This window comes from Microtus pennsylvanicus, unplaced genomic scaffold (assembly GCF_037038515.1).
Source record: "Microtus pennsylvanicus isolate mMicPen1 unplaced genomic scaffold, mMicPen1.hap1 Scaffold_148, whole genome shotgun sequence".
In the NCBI taxonomy this organism is placed as follows: domain Eukaryota; kingdom Metazoa; phylum Chordata; class Mammalia; order Rodentia; family Cricetidae; genus Microtus; species Microtus pennsylvanicus.
The window spans coordinates 1,395,207-1,410,302 of record NW_027460896.1 but is presented as its reverse complement, the minus strand read 5'-3'; the positions used below and the strand labels follow the sequence as shown (position 1 = coordinate 1,410,302).

Here is a 15,096-nt window from a genome sequence, read left to right as displayed (position 1 = left end):
AAAGACACTGTGGGAACTTGCCCCAGCCAGAGCGCAGACCTTGAAGACACCATTGGCGCTGGCCAGAGCCAGAGGGCAGACTGTAAAGACACTGGGCACTCATCCTAGCCTGAGCATGGACCATGTAGACACCGTGGGTGCTCTCCCAAGCCAGAGCGCAAACCACAGAGACACCGTGTTCACTACCCCTGGAGTGTGGACCATGAAGACAACATGCATGTCCCTAAGTGGCAGAACACTGACTATCAAAACATTGAGATAACAACCTTTGAAAAGTGGCCATCTACCACTAGTGAGGAAAAGCCCCAGGAGGCAGCCATATCTTCCAAGAAGAAGCAGAGAAGACATCTTAAAGAGGTAAGGAGGCAAATCCATCATCTGTGCTGCTGTTTCTTCTGCTGCATCCTAACCCCAAAGGAAGGAGACTCAACCCCAGGTGAGGGATAGGGAAACATGGGAAATGGAGTCCCAGTGAGGCTGGGTAGGCACACCCAGTGACTTCTCCTTGTGTACTTGATCTGTGCTTTTGCCACTAATATGCTGCACCATTTATAAGACACAAACCCTAGTCTGTTACCCTAGAAAGAGCTTTTCCACTCTACCCCTTTATGTGGATTCTGAGAAAGTTGAGCCTGAAGCAGACAAGCAAAGGATGCAACAAAAGGCCATGGAGGAAAGAAGAGGGGTTTGGGTTTGGGGGAAGGGTGATCAGGATAGTCAAGAGAAATCATATAGAGTGCTATGGGAGAGCAGACTAGCTTAGTGGTGAGTCCTGATGATGTCAGAGTCACTAACAGAGTCCTTTGCTTGTGTCTCCTTTCAAGGTTGGAACAACAGGCCTAGGGCCATGTTTTTAAACCATGGGTCCATTATGTCCTGGTGTGACCCACCAGCCACAAGAGGGAGCCAGGCCAGAACTTCATAGTGCTGTGTACCCCAAAATATGATGTTCCCTGTGAGACACCTCCAGCAACATGGGCACAAGTGCTCTAGCTTTCTTCTCCCTGCAGTGGAAGCTGTTAGCTCCCTCAACGTAAGCTCATTCTTGGCCCAGCACTATGGCTGGACAGAGAAATCAGACACATGGCTACCCCATATTAAAGAGCCAGGCATCCAACTTCTGCAATCCACATTATACAACTTCATGTTCCACACAACATGGGGTCTTCACCAAGTCATTCCCTAGTTTTAAAGATCCTTATCAATGACCAGCTATAAAGAAGTTCATGTACTGTGCACGCCCAGGAGTTAAGGGGGCACAGGGTAGAGAGGAAGAGAGGGGTTTGTGGGACAAGGCAAGAGAGAAGAAAATCAATAAGAGATTGAGGAGTACAGGGCATGGCACTGGGGGAGGGGAAGAGAGTCTGCCCATAGGAAATTCCAGTTCCAGCCAGGCAGCTGAGAAGAAAGAGATGAGCATGTAGGGCAGGGACAGGGATCTTGGGTGGGCTGATTGGGGGAGACTCCCTGAAGAAGAGATATATGAGGGACAGGACAGGGGTTCCCAGGAGCAGAAAAGCATGCCTTCCTGGGGGGTTGAAGCCAAACCCTTCCCATAAGCCTCCTCTCCTTCTGCTCTAACCATCCTCAGGCTGATCTGGGAGCATCTGTGTCCTTTTCTTCACAGCCTCCTGCCACCAGGGTCCATGCTGCCCTTCCCATGTTCCAGAAATTTAGAAACTGTGATAGTATTTTTATCCCAGTAAATGAATCTTTCTCTTTGATTGGCTAAAATTACAGAACTTTTCTGGCTACTGTGAAAAGGTAACTAGGACTTCAGAGGGCTGTGGAGCATCACTGCCAGATAAGGTTAGCATCTTTGGACTGCTTTGTGTTCAGTGATGACATATGGGGTCTAGATTGGGGAAACATTCACTGCTGTGGGGCTAATGAGGTGTCAGCCAGTGTTATTGTGTACGTTCTTGCTGAGTGAGGTGACTGCAGAATCCTCATAGTCTCCATGCAGGTTGTGAACAGCACTCTGTGTCGGTGAGGGCTTCTTGTCTGAGGTGGTTATTTGGATCAGTGGTTCTCAATATTCCTAATGCTGCAACCTTTTAATACAGTTCCTTATGTTGTGAAGATCCCCTTTGCTCCTGCTTCACAAGTATGTTTGTGTCTGTTATGAGTTATAATGTAAATATCTGTGTTTTCTGATGATCTTAGGTGGGCCTGTAAAAGGCTCATGTAACCCCCAAAGAGGCTGAGACCCACAGGTTGAGAAGCGCTGATTTAGATGAATTAGTTTGATTCTCTGAGTGTCTCTGTGTGGAAGATGAGTTTCTGAAGCCTGGTCTTGATGGAATCCATCAATGAATTGGGCTTTCTTATGTCTGCTGAGAATGCTGGCATTGGTCTTTCTGAATGTGGGTGTTGTGTCTGCTTAACAATTTGCAATATACTTCCTTGGCCACCGCTGAGGACACCTTGCAAACACAAGTCTCTATGGCAGCCTACAATGCCAAACTCTACTGGTGTTGATGGTGCAGTGGAGGGCTTAACAGTTGTCTACCTGTGTCATGAATCATTTGTCAGATACCCTAGGGCCTTTGAGATAGGAACTTGATGCAGACAGATATCTCTTCCAGCATTCACTTACTGAATTTGTCCATTCCTGCTGTTTCTACTCTCTTGCCTTGACAAAGCACTGTGGCCAAGGCCATCATGGGTAAAAGCATGTTATTTAGGGGTCCCAGTTACAGATGGGGGACAGCACATGACCATCCTGATTGGAATCTAGCAACAAGTCATGGCATTGAAGCTGGAGGTGATAGCTGACACTGATTCTCAAGCAAGAGAGAGAGAGAGAGAGAGAGAGAGAGAGAGAGAGAGAGAGAGAGAGAGAGAGATTAGTTGGAACGGGTTTGGCTTTAGAAACCTTAAAGCTCTGTGGCCCCCTGATGGGGGAGAGTCTTCTGTTTTGTGTTAATTTCATTGACTAAATAAAGAGACTGCCTTGGCCCTTTAATAGGACAGAAAATTAGGTAGGCGGAGTAGACTGAACAGAATTCTGGGAGAAAGAAAGCCGAATCAGGCAGTCGCCATCATTCTCCCACCCGACACAGACGCAGTTTAAAATCTTTCCTGTTTCATATGCAAATATGTTCATCTATGGGGGCCATTCTCATTCAAACTAAGCCACATATTAATCAGGATAAGGGTGGAGGAAACTCTTGGGTAGCATCTCCTGAGCTCTGACTGTTGATGTCCCTATCCTTCTGCTCTCCTTGCATTTTCAGAGAGCAGATGGCACCACTATTTCTCTTGAAAGTTGCAAACCTGAACTTCCATAAAGATGTCTGGAAGACAAAAGAGACCCTTGTACTCCAATTTTATCTACAAAGAAGTTTCTTTTGTGGAGCCCTTCACCTAGAAGAGCACTGTTTGGCTCTCTGCACACAGTTGGATATTTGATATCACCTCACAAGATCAGAATGAGCTAGATAGTCTCAGAAAAAGAACAAATAACAGGCACACCTCTCAATTGTCATTGGGAGGCAGAACACACAAAACCATCAGTGGTCTGCCTTATGTGACAATGTAAGTTTGACCACAGTTTCAACCTGTCAACCAAGCCATGGCACAGCCTCTGTGCCAACTTGCTGAAAGACTTGGGACATTCAACATTAGTGTCTTCCAACCCCTGACTATCATAGACACAGCAGTCAATGTGAACACAAGTCCTGGACCAGCGCAGGACACCATGTAATTTAGGGAGTGCCCCGTCAATCAACTCCTTGTGTTGAGAAAGCCATCTAAACAAGCAAAGGGTGATTTTCATAGCTTTCTCATGAGGCCTTGGAAAGCAGGGGGAATAGCAAACTGTGTGACTCTAACATCATGATCTGTTTCCTGTCATGGTGAAGCTGAATGGGAGGCAAGTGGGTAGGTAGCCAGAGAATTCAGGCTGAGTACCATGGAAGGTTAGACTGTGACACATATGTCTGGGTAGCTCTCCTCAAGCAAAGGTTGTCTAGCCAGGGACAATGTGAAAGAAATCTGTTTCTAATAGACAAGGTCATAGAATCCTTGAGGGACACCCTCCAATAAAGCCAGGCCACTTCCTTTCAAAGACTTGAAGGCACCAGCCTCATATGCCCTTCTGTCTTACCTCAGAAAAGCATGTGGTTACTTCTCTGCCCCTTTCAGACAGCAAATCCACACTGCTCATCTTCACACAAGTCAAGAAACAATGATTTTTGTTTTTGGGCCAACTTCCTGATTCCCCAGGCTGCTTACCATGTCAGGAAATGGATAATAACCTTTGCAAGCACTCATGAACACATTCAACCATGAACTTTTCTTGCTTCCCATAGAGAGCTACAACAGCGGATCAACCACCACACAGGGTCAATTATTCATTTGTTCTGTTGACAATAGCTCCTGAGAGATATCATAAGATGAGAATGTAACCATCAAATTGCCCTCCTAGTGACAGGAATGATTCACTCAACCAAGTGGGTGATCTTCAAACATGAAAGCATGAACTCAGAACCAGCTGCCACATAAAATCCTTGCATGCCAGTGTGAGGATATCATCCTACCTCTATAGAGATGGAAGGGAGAAGTTCCCTTTTCATCCTTGTACAGATGGTCTAGAGTTCTTGACAATTTACCAGTTCAAGGAGAATGTCTCAGGAAGCAAAGTCAGTGTGACGCTTGAGAACCCCTCCTACTCACACAGGAGTGAACACTGGCAGTGCTCCAGAAGACACATATGAGCCCAGACACACACAACAGCTGGGAGTCATGAAGAAAAGGAAGAGAGTCGGATCCCGGTAGCAGCTGCAATGGCTCAGTTCTTCTCTAGCTCTCCCTGTCTCCCTTTAACTTCTGGAAACATGGCTTCTGGAGTGGTTGTCTCTGATGGTGTCATCAAGGTGTTCAATGACATGAAAGTGCGCAAGTCTTCAATGCCAGAAGAAGTGAAGAAACGCAAGAAGGCAGTGCTCTTCTGCCTGAGTGAGGACAAGAAGAACATCATCCTGGAGGAGGGCAAGGAGATCCTGGTAGGAGATGTGGGGCAGACTCTGGACGATCCCTACACCACCTTTGTCAAGATGCTGCCAGACAAGGACTGCTCCTACGCTCTCTACCATGCCACCTAGGAGACCAAGGAGAGCAAGAAAGAAGACCTGGTGTTCCTCTTCTGGGCCGCTGAGAGTGCGTCTCTTAAGAGCAAAACGATCTACGCCAGCTCCAAGGATGCCATCAAGAAGAAGCTGACAGGAATCAAGCATGAATTACAAGCAAACTGTTACGAGGAGGTCAAGGACCACTGCACCCTGGCAGAGAAACTAGGTGGCAGTGCCGTCATCTCCCTGGAGTGCAAGCCTTTGTGAGCCGCCTCCAGCCCCTGCCTGGAACATCTAGCAGCCCCAGACCTGCTCATGGATGTTGCAGGCTGCCCCTTTCCTGCCAGACATGAGGGGCTGGGGGGATCCCAGCAGGGTGAGGGTAATCCCTTCACCCCAGTTGCCAAATGACCCCCCTACCCCCTGGGCTGTCCTTCTCCCTCCACCCTGATGGTTCTGGCCTTCCCAAGCTGCTTTTGATCTTCTGATTCCTCTTGGGTTGAAGCAGACCAAGTCACTCAGGCACCCAGTTTTGGTGGAGCCTGACCTATTTTTTTAATGACACCCCTATTCCTCATCCCCCACATCCCATGCTGCCAACTTATAACCGCAATAGTGACTCTGTGCTTGTCTGTTTAGTTCTGTGTGTAAATGAAATGTGGAAACGATCCTCCCTTGCCAGCTGGTTGCCCTCCCCTTCCCCTTGTTCTCAGCCACTCATGAAAACAGGACCAGTAAGGGACCTTCAATTTAAAAAAAAAATAAAAAAAACAATAAAAAGGCTAATTAACAAAAAAAAAAAAGAAAAGGGAAGAGAAAAAACATGGGTGAAGGTTTCATCTTTCATAAATGATTGTTCTTATGTGCAGGATATATTTCTCAACCTGCGATAACTGTGATTTTGTTCACATCATTCTGGCTAAAAGCTCCTGTGTTTTCAACTTCCTTTTTGTCTCTTCAGATGAGTCTGCCAAAAATCACGTGTCCCTTGAATCTCTGAAGAGCAGCAGGGTAACCTGTTGTAAGCTGCCTCTTTGGGACCACAACAGAATGTTGGCTCAAGTACTATGGATACTATGGCTACTTTTCACTGGATGTTGCCACTATGTTCCACTCTCCAGAGTTTAAACAAAGTTTTCCAAGCCTGACACAGAAATTTCTCTGTTTGTTATTTTATTATTATGTATTTTATTAAATGTTCACTTGATTTTTATCCTGATCCATCTCTTAACATTGATATAAACCTATGATATCCAGTCCCAAGTAAATTGAAATATTGCAGCATAACTTCTGAGTCAGGATTTTCTAATCCTGTTTGATTTCACCGTGGCAAGTATTTTTCAGAACTATTTCACACAAAAGCTTTGGCATTGACTCTTATAGCAGCCTATGATTCAGGGCACCCATGTCTTATTGGTAGCTGTGTCTGAAGCACACAGACATGTCATGTCTGCAGCTTGGCCACAGGGACACCTGATGCTTCTTGACTGCATTGGCATGAGTAGTCTAGGAAGTAGCTAGTAAGGTCCTCTGTGCTCAGGGTCATATGGTCCTAGGGCTCTCATTGGTGGGAAGAAAACAGACAGTGTCTGGGATGGCCAAATGAAAAGGAGACCTTAAGAGATATAAAGCTACAACCGTATTTGAAAAAATTTATAGGTCAAGAAAAAAGAAGCCTAAGAAGGTGCCTTCAGTTCAGATATCCCTGCTTTATCTGTCCAGCCATCAGCACAGATCTGCCTTGGGAAATTCAGAGACACAAAAAGACATCAGAGAAACTAGGGAAAACATGAAAACCAAAGCAAAGGAAGCACACTTAGGAGGCAGAGACAGGAGTATCTTTGTGAGATCAAGATTGGCCTTGTTCACAAAGGGAGTTCCATGGTAGCAAAAGCTGTTATACAGAGAAACCCTCTCCTAAAAAAGTAAAGGAAGCTTGAAAAAGTGATGTCCATTCACTGCTTGGTAGGCAATCATGAGTTCTGACTTCCTGTCTTCCCCCTCTCCATTGACAAACAGGAATGGTGACATATGCTTGGAATCCCACCACTGGCAAGGCAGCCATCTGCTGATTACTCACTGTCAATGCCACCAACCTAGCAGAATCACTGAGACCTGATGTGAATGAGTGACCTGTGTCACATAAACAAGGTGAATATGAGGTTTTGCTGTGGCTTCCACATGCATATACATTAAAGAAATGTATGTGTACACAGACACAATTGTACCCATATACATATACAAAGAATCACAGATACACACACACACATACACATGGGGGGGGGAGAGAAGAAAGACAGGAGAGAGATAGAATGGAGAAAGAATTATAAAGAATCAATTGGACTTTTGTGGACTGATTGGTGTGTCTAAACTATTTTGAATTTTGACTCTTTGAGGCAGGGCTAGTGGCCATTCTGAAGTTCAATGAAGGCCTTATGTGTCTCAGAGTGACCTCAAACATCTGCTCATTCTGCCTCTACTACCAACTGCTGACATTACAGATATTGGATTCCCTCTTCCATCTGTCCAGTGCTACAAATCTATATCAGATACTGTAGCATGCTGGAGCAACACTCTCTGACTAAGGTATTTCCTGAAACCATTTTACAAATTTCATAGAGAGGGGTTGGAAATGAAGGTTTCTCTGAACTGTACCATCCAGCATCAGCTTTTAAATAATCCCTAGGCTGGGAGGTGGTGGCCCATGCCTTTAATCCCAGCACTCAGGAGGCAGAGGAAGGTGGATATCCATAAGTTCAAGGCCAGCCTGGTCTACAAGAGTTACTTCCAGCATAATGGTGAGAGTTCTGGCCAACAGGCAGAAAACTTCTCTGTTCTTCTTCTTGGGTCATCATCTTTTTCAGGGCACAGACCAAAGTCACATCAACACAAGTGGACAGACACCACTTAACCTCTAGTCTGGGGAACGAGATATGGACTTCCACATTCTGGAGAACATCCAGTTCATGAGATACACAGAGAATGACATTCATGGCGAACACTGGGACTAAGAAACTGGAACTAGGGATTGTGTTAGGGGGATTCCTCAGTTGGCAGAGTACTTGTCAGACAATAGTGGGACGTAGATTTGTGTCCCAGTACCAGCATATAATATCAGCAGCGTTAGCACACAGTGGTAATCCCTACTCTTGAGATTCCCAGGAAGGAGTCTAGGAGAGCTGATGAGCTCCAGAATCGGGGAGAGACTGTTTCTCAAAAATCACACTGGAAGGCCAATGAGAAGAGAATCATGAAGTTGAATTCTGGATTCAAGAAGTATACCCAGAAATGAAGACATAGGCAACACACGTGCTCGCACACACACATGTGCACACACATACACACAAAACCCAAATTATAATTGGAAAGGTTTCAGGAACGGGTCAGGATGTAACTGTAGGTACAAAACATGTCCCAGCCGCCACTTGAGCACAGAATCCATGTTCATACTTGTCACACATAAATTCGTCCGCTTAAGTCAGAATCTTCTTTTCATCTGACTAGAGTTTAGGATTCTTGCACTATGAAACAGCTAACTAATAACTATAAACACAGATCTGTACACAGTAAACCAGTTCCAAAAGTAACCAGAAATAATCAATGCATTTGCTCATTGAGGGTTTCTTGCCCTATATTAATCAGGAAATCTTCAGCAAATACAAAACAACAGGAATCATCTCAGTGGCAACTGAGTGACTGTGGTCCCCTTTCTAGAAGGCCTATCCTGTCCCAATCGGGGTGTCCTGCCAAGCCTGGGGCAGGTGAGGCACATGCATTACTGGCTGTCATGAAGAATTCTGCTGTCATCACCTAACAATGACAAGGTATCCTCGTGTAGTCATGTTTATCCAGTAACTCCCCTAGCCTCAACTTGGAAAAGAGCAATTCTGCATGTGGAATATACAAAGTCCTGTGCTTATTTTATGTGAGCCAGATTCAGGAAGGGAACACCACTCATCCTTAGTCCTGTGTTCCCACAACCTTGAGAGCACTGAGAGGAGAGAGCAAGAGTTGTATGACCCATGCGTTTAAAGCACAACCTACATACTCTGAACAGATTGTTTCCAGATTAAACAGAGCCTTATTAAACTATGGCCCTGTATGAACATATCTGTGCATACAGGGGCCATAATCACATAACATGATTTATACTAAACATACATCCCAGGCTCCCTGAGGATGTCCCCGGAGTCCTTAAGTTGGCTGGCTCAGTCCTGCAAAGGACAGCATCTGAGCTGTGGATCCTTACAGCAAGCTCCTCATGTAGAAATCACAGCATGTCAGAGGGTCATGATGTCATCTGCACAGGCTTTGTGCTGTTCTTCACCCTTGTCCTCTGTGTCTCTCTAAACCTTCACCACAGACTAAGGACCAACTGCAGTTTCCATCAGCATCTTCAGAGGAAGGCTCAGGACACTCCGACTCCCTCATGAGGAAATGCTGATGCTAAGACTGGTATTAGTGATTCTGCAGTGCTTGTGTGAGTGTGTATGTGTGTGTGTACGAGTGTGTGTTTCAGAGAAACAGTCAGGCAATTTAGCAGGTCATCCAAGCATGCAAAGAATTGCTCCAACATTTGAAGATGAAAAAGGAGTGAGAGCCCATTGTGGTGGCACGTCTTTAATCCCAGCACTGTGGAGGCAGAGGCAGGCTGATCTCCGTGCATTTGAGACCAGCTTGGTGTGCAAAGTGAGTTTTAGGGCAATGAGTATTGTTACACAGAGAAACCCTGTCATGAATAACCAAAAAGAAAAAAAAAGAATAAGAGAATGGGAATGGCAAAAGTAAAAGCTATGCCTTATTTTTCTTGTTTGAGTTGGAAATCAGGAAGCAAGCAGGCTTGACTATGATGTAGAAACTGCCACATGTAGAGAGGACTCCCTAAGAAGTGTAAGTCCAGTGTCTCATTAATGGGACAATTATTTTTCCCATGAGTTATTGTGTTTTCAAATGAATCCACTTTTCTGAGTAGAGGCATTCTGGGGAGGGCATTGATGGGCTCAATTACATTAATGTGTAAGGGAGGAGACAAAATAATATGTAAGGATCTAATATTTAAGGCAGATCACACTTCATAATTCCAGCATAAATTAGAACTCAGCTTCCATTCTTTGGACAGGAGGAAGTAGCTTTGGATTCACAGATCTCACCAAAGCCAAAATACTTCTACCTTGTCACATGGTACTTTATATCTCAAGAAGGCAATTGTGATGCTGCTTTTGCTAGTGGACCCAGTGAAGCCAGAGCTGACCTGCAATGCCAGGAAAGGGGTTCTCATCAAAACCTTCAAGCTGGCCAGTCAAACACAGGGGAGCAGGACATACTAGAGAACAGGGGAGTTGCTCCAAATACTATTACTATTGGGGTTTAGAAATTATATTTGAGCCCTGCGAGTTCCATGGAACCTGGTCACACATCCTGTGCCAATACTTGGGGGCACAAAAGGTAAGTAAGCAGCAGCCCTGTGACCCTGGACCCCACACTCCCTAAGAACTCCAGGTGGGAGAAAAGCCAGGAGCCCCTCTCCAGGTCCTTTGATATTCCTAGTCCCCAGCAAGGGTGCTTGCCTGTTAGCCCTCAATCCACCCCAACCCCAACCCATCATTCCCTGCAAGCAATACATCCTGACCCAATACTCGGTGGACATAAGAGCTGCTAGCAGGGAGCTTTCCTGCTAGCCCTCAATCCACCTGGCCCCCAACCCACCCCCAACCCTGCAAGCTCCGTAGAACCCTGTGACACAACTGGCACCAATCCTGAGTGGACCTAAGAGCCAGCTTCAATACTGACTGGACCTAAGAGAGAGCCACAGCAAAGATTGGACCAAGAAGCCTGTAGTAATATGGAGCGGCGGCGGGGCTATGTCCCCAAAACCCCAGCCGCCTGCCTGGCTCGGCTAGCTTATGCCCCGAAATAATTACACAGACACTGTATTCTTTTAAACACTGCTTGACCCATCTCTATCTAGCCTCTTCTAGGCTAACTCTCGCACCTGGACTAGCCCATTTCTTATCATCTGTGTAGCACCGGTCTTACCGGGAAGATTCTAGCCTAAGTCCATCTTGGGTCGGAGCTTCAGAGCTTCATCGCGTGTGTCTGCCCAGGAGCCGGGAGCATGGCGGACGTCTGCTCCCGAGAAGAGCACTGTGGAGTCTGAGCTCACTTCCTCTTCCTCCCAGCGTTCTGTTCTGTCTACTCCTCCCACCTATCTTCTAACCAATGAGATGGGCCAAGGCAGTTCCTTTATTGCTTAGCCAATGAAATCAACAGATTGACATATGACACTCCCACATCACTTCCCCTTTTTCTGTTTAAACAAAAAAGGCTTTAACTTTAACATAGTAAAATTACATATAACAAAACAGTTATCAAGTAAAAGTTACATCAGAAACATTTATACATATAACAAAATTGACCGTAAATCTCTCTCAATAAAGCAAAATCTATACTAATGCAAATTATTCATGTCTATATCATATCCCCCTTTAAATGTAAAAGAACATTTATAAACTATATTTGGGAACATGGGCGCAGTTTTTTCTCTCCAAACTGCTTCCTGCTGAATGGGGGCGTCGTTAATGATTTTAGGGTGTAACCTGTGTGCCAGGTTTATCTCAGTTGGCAGTTGAGCAAGGCAATTTTCTGAAGATGTTCACAGCAACCCTTCAGGAGGACGTGGTCCATCATACCAAATCGGAATAGAAGAAATCCATAGAGTCTCATCCTCTGTGAAAACAAAAGAAGACTCTCTCCAAAGCATCATATCCTTAGACCCAAATTCTGAAATCGTAATACCCTTATATCCATTCTGGTTTAGCTTGGCAGCCCATGTAATGAAATGTCTGTCTGTACTTAGCTCCTTTACAGTCAAAAATTTTAAAGAAAACACAATGTACATAATCCAGACTCTCTGTGAATTTTCCATTTTTTACGTAGCTTATTTTTCTTTATTTCTTTTAATCTCTTAACTATCTGTACTCTGTCTCTTTAAAGACTTTACCTTTTTTTTTTAACCATTAACTTTATTCTCTATATTCCTTTTCTTCTCTCTCTCAAGCCTACGTACATTCATCTAACAGTGTGACTCGTTTAGTGGTCTGAATCTGTCCTATTGTGAATCTGCAATTTTTTACTATCCAGGAGCACTTTTGATTTACACCTTTAAATCACTAGGCGCTAAGCTGCGACATTTCTAGGTTAACTTTTTGCTTTTTGAGCGCATATCTTTGACCTGGAATAACCCTGTAGACCAGGCTGTCTTTGAACTCTCAGAGATTCGCCTGTCTCTGCCTTCCAGGCATTGGGATTAAAGGCGTACACTACTACACCTTGAACTCACAGAGATCTGTTTGTCTCTGCCTTCTAGGCACTGGGATTAAAGGCGTGTGCTACCACACCTTGAAGTCACAGAGGTTTACTTTAAGAATTTTAACTTTTAGTCTGCATATATTTTTAACACACAGTAAACCATTTAGAAATTTTCATTGTCTTTGAATCTCTCTTTACTGTATATCTCTCTTTTTCTGACCACATGAGTCCTTAATTTAGCAAGCAATCTCAGTAGGACTAAAGGCGTGGCTTTGACGGCTGGATCCAACCCATTCCTTAGCTTTTCAGCCTCATGGCTGAGGTACTGGCTGTAGGGTCCCTGCCAGCCAGCGAGCTACAACAGACAACACTCCAGTCCTCTCTTGATAGCTGGCCCTCCTGCCTCAAACAGTCAGAGTTTGCCCTGGCAGGATGGCCCAGAAAGCCGGCATTTTTAAACGCGCAGCTTTTTTCCTGCTACGGCTGAAAACCGAAAAGCTTGCGTTCAGCTTTTCGTCACCACCGTTTAAGTGTTTCGTGGCAGGACCTCTTAATGAGCTGCAGGGTTTGCAGCTAAAGCTGAGTCAGGAAAATTTCAAAATGGAGGACGTACCATTTTGTGCTAGCTCCATCACCAGGTAGGAGCAGCACTCAGCACTTTAATTCTGAGACTGAGCGTGCAGCACAGAAATTCTTTTCATCCAAGTAACATCCAAATCTGACACGCAGAGCACTGCGCAGTCTGAAAACACGTCTCTGTATGGCGGCAGGAATCTGCCATGCTCTTCCGCCTGCCTAAGCCTGATTCTGCCTTCTGCCCAGGAGCAGGCGGGGAGCTCTGAGTCATCGTCACGGTCTCAGAGCACTCTCCTTCTGATCCCAAGCGGGAACACAAACATAAAGCCAGAGTTTGCACTGGCGGCACAGCCCCAGGAAGCAGCGCTTTAAGATAACGCAGCTTTTTTTTCTGCTGCTGTTGCCGAATCAGGAAATCTCTCTACAGCACGCCACCAACAAACAGCAAAAATCTGTGTTAAACTCTCTCTCCCTTATTTTTAAGCCTTCTCAAGTTTTTTGTGGACTCAGTTAGCCACACGTCTGGGCGTCATTTGTAGTAATATGAAGCGGCGGCGGGGCTGCGTCCCCAAACACCCCAGCCGCCTGCCCGGCTCGGCTAGCTTATGCCCCGAAATAATTACACAGACACTGTATTCTTTTAAACACTGCTTGACCCATCTCTATCTAGCCTCTTCTAGGCTAACTCTCGCACCTGGACTAGCCCATTTCTTATCATCTGTGTAGCACCGGTCTTACCGGGAAGATTCTAGCCTAAGTCCATCTTGGGTCGGAGCTTCAGAGCTTCATCGCGTGTGTCTGCCCAGGAGCCGGGAGCATGGCGGACGTCTGCTCCCGAGAAGAGCACTGTGGAGTCTGAGCTCACTTCCTCTTCCTCCCAGCGTTCTGTTCTGTCTACTCCTCCCACCTATCTTCTAACCAATGAGATGGGCCAAGGCAGTTCCTTTATTGCTTAGCCAATGAAATCAACAGATTGACATATGACACTCCCACATCACTTCCCCTTTTTCTGTTTAAACAAAAAAGAAAGGCTTTAACTTCAACCTAGCAAAATTACATATAACAAAACAGTTATCAAGTAAAAGTTACATCAGAAACATTTATACATATAACAAAATTGACCGTAAATCTCTCTCAATAAAGCAAAATCTATACTAATGCAAATTATTCATGTCTATATCAGAAGCCAAGACACTATTGCCCTCATTTGAAAAAAGAGATGGGTAGGCGCCAATGTAAGAATTTCTCCAACATCCTAAAATGCAACATAGTAACACCAGAACCCTGTGGAAACAAAACAGGAAGGCTGGATCATCCTAACCCAGAAGATGTAGAAGAAAATGACTTTAAACATAACTTTATGAAAATGATAGAGACCTTTAAAGAAGAAGTGAAAAACTCCCTTAAAGAAATAAAGAAGAAGACAAAGAGAAAGCTGGAAGAAATGGATAAATCCCTCAAAGAAAACCAAGAAAAAGCAATCAACCAGGTGAAGGAAGCAGTTCAAAACTTGAAGATTGAAATAGATGTTGTGGGAACTGCAGCCCCGAGTTGATATCCCTGCCCCCATTTGAGGTGCTTATCTGCAAGGAAAACATAATAAATTCCCTCTGCTTCTGGAGCAGAGAAGGAAGGAATTTTAAGTGCATGATGACCAGTCTTTGATCCCTGCTAGGGTCAGGTTACAGTCCCTTCGCAGCCCCCTCCTCACTTGGTGCCATGGTATAAAACCAGCCCAGCAGACAATAAAGAAAGAAGCTGTTCCACCTCAAGCTCGTGCTCTGTGTATTCATTCAACCTGGACACCCTCCGCCGAGACTCTTGGTTCCAGCCCGCGCTGGCGCGGCATCTGGAGGTCCCACCGAGATCGGAAAGTGAGGTAAGTGGACTGGGTCGTCCTGTAAGCCGGCCAGGACGCATTGGGGGAATTATATAGAATTAATTAATTAATTAAGAAATATGGGAAATATTACGAGTAAATCAGAGTTAAAGTTTCAGTTAAAGAGATTATTGAAAGAGCAGGGAACAGCTGTAAAAACTAAGACTTTAGAAGATTTTCTTAAAACTATAGAGACGTGGAGTCCCTGGTTCGTCACCAGTGGAGCCCTCAATATTTCTGAGTGGGAACAGGTGCGCG

General features: G+C 45.1%; 1 pseudogene; it reads left to right on the top strand.

Moving 5' to 3' along the window:
• Positions 1-4,806: 4,806 nt before the first annotated feature.
• On the top strand, positions 4,807-5,342 carry LOC142842159 (cofilin-1 pseudogene; annotated as a pseudogene).
• The last annotated feature ends 9,754 nt before the right edge of the window (positions 5,343-15,096 follow it).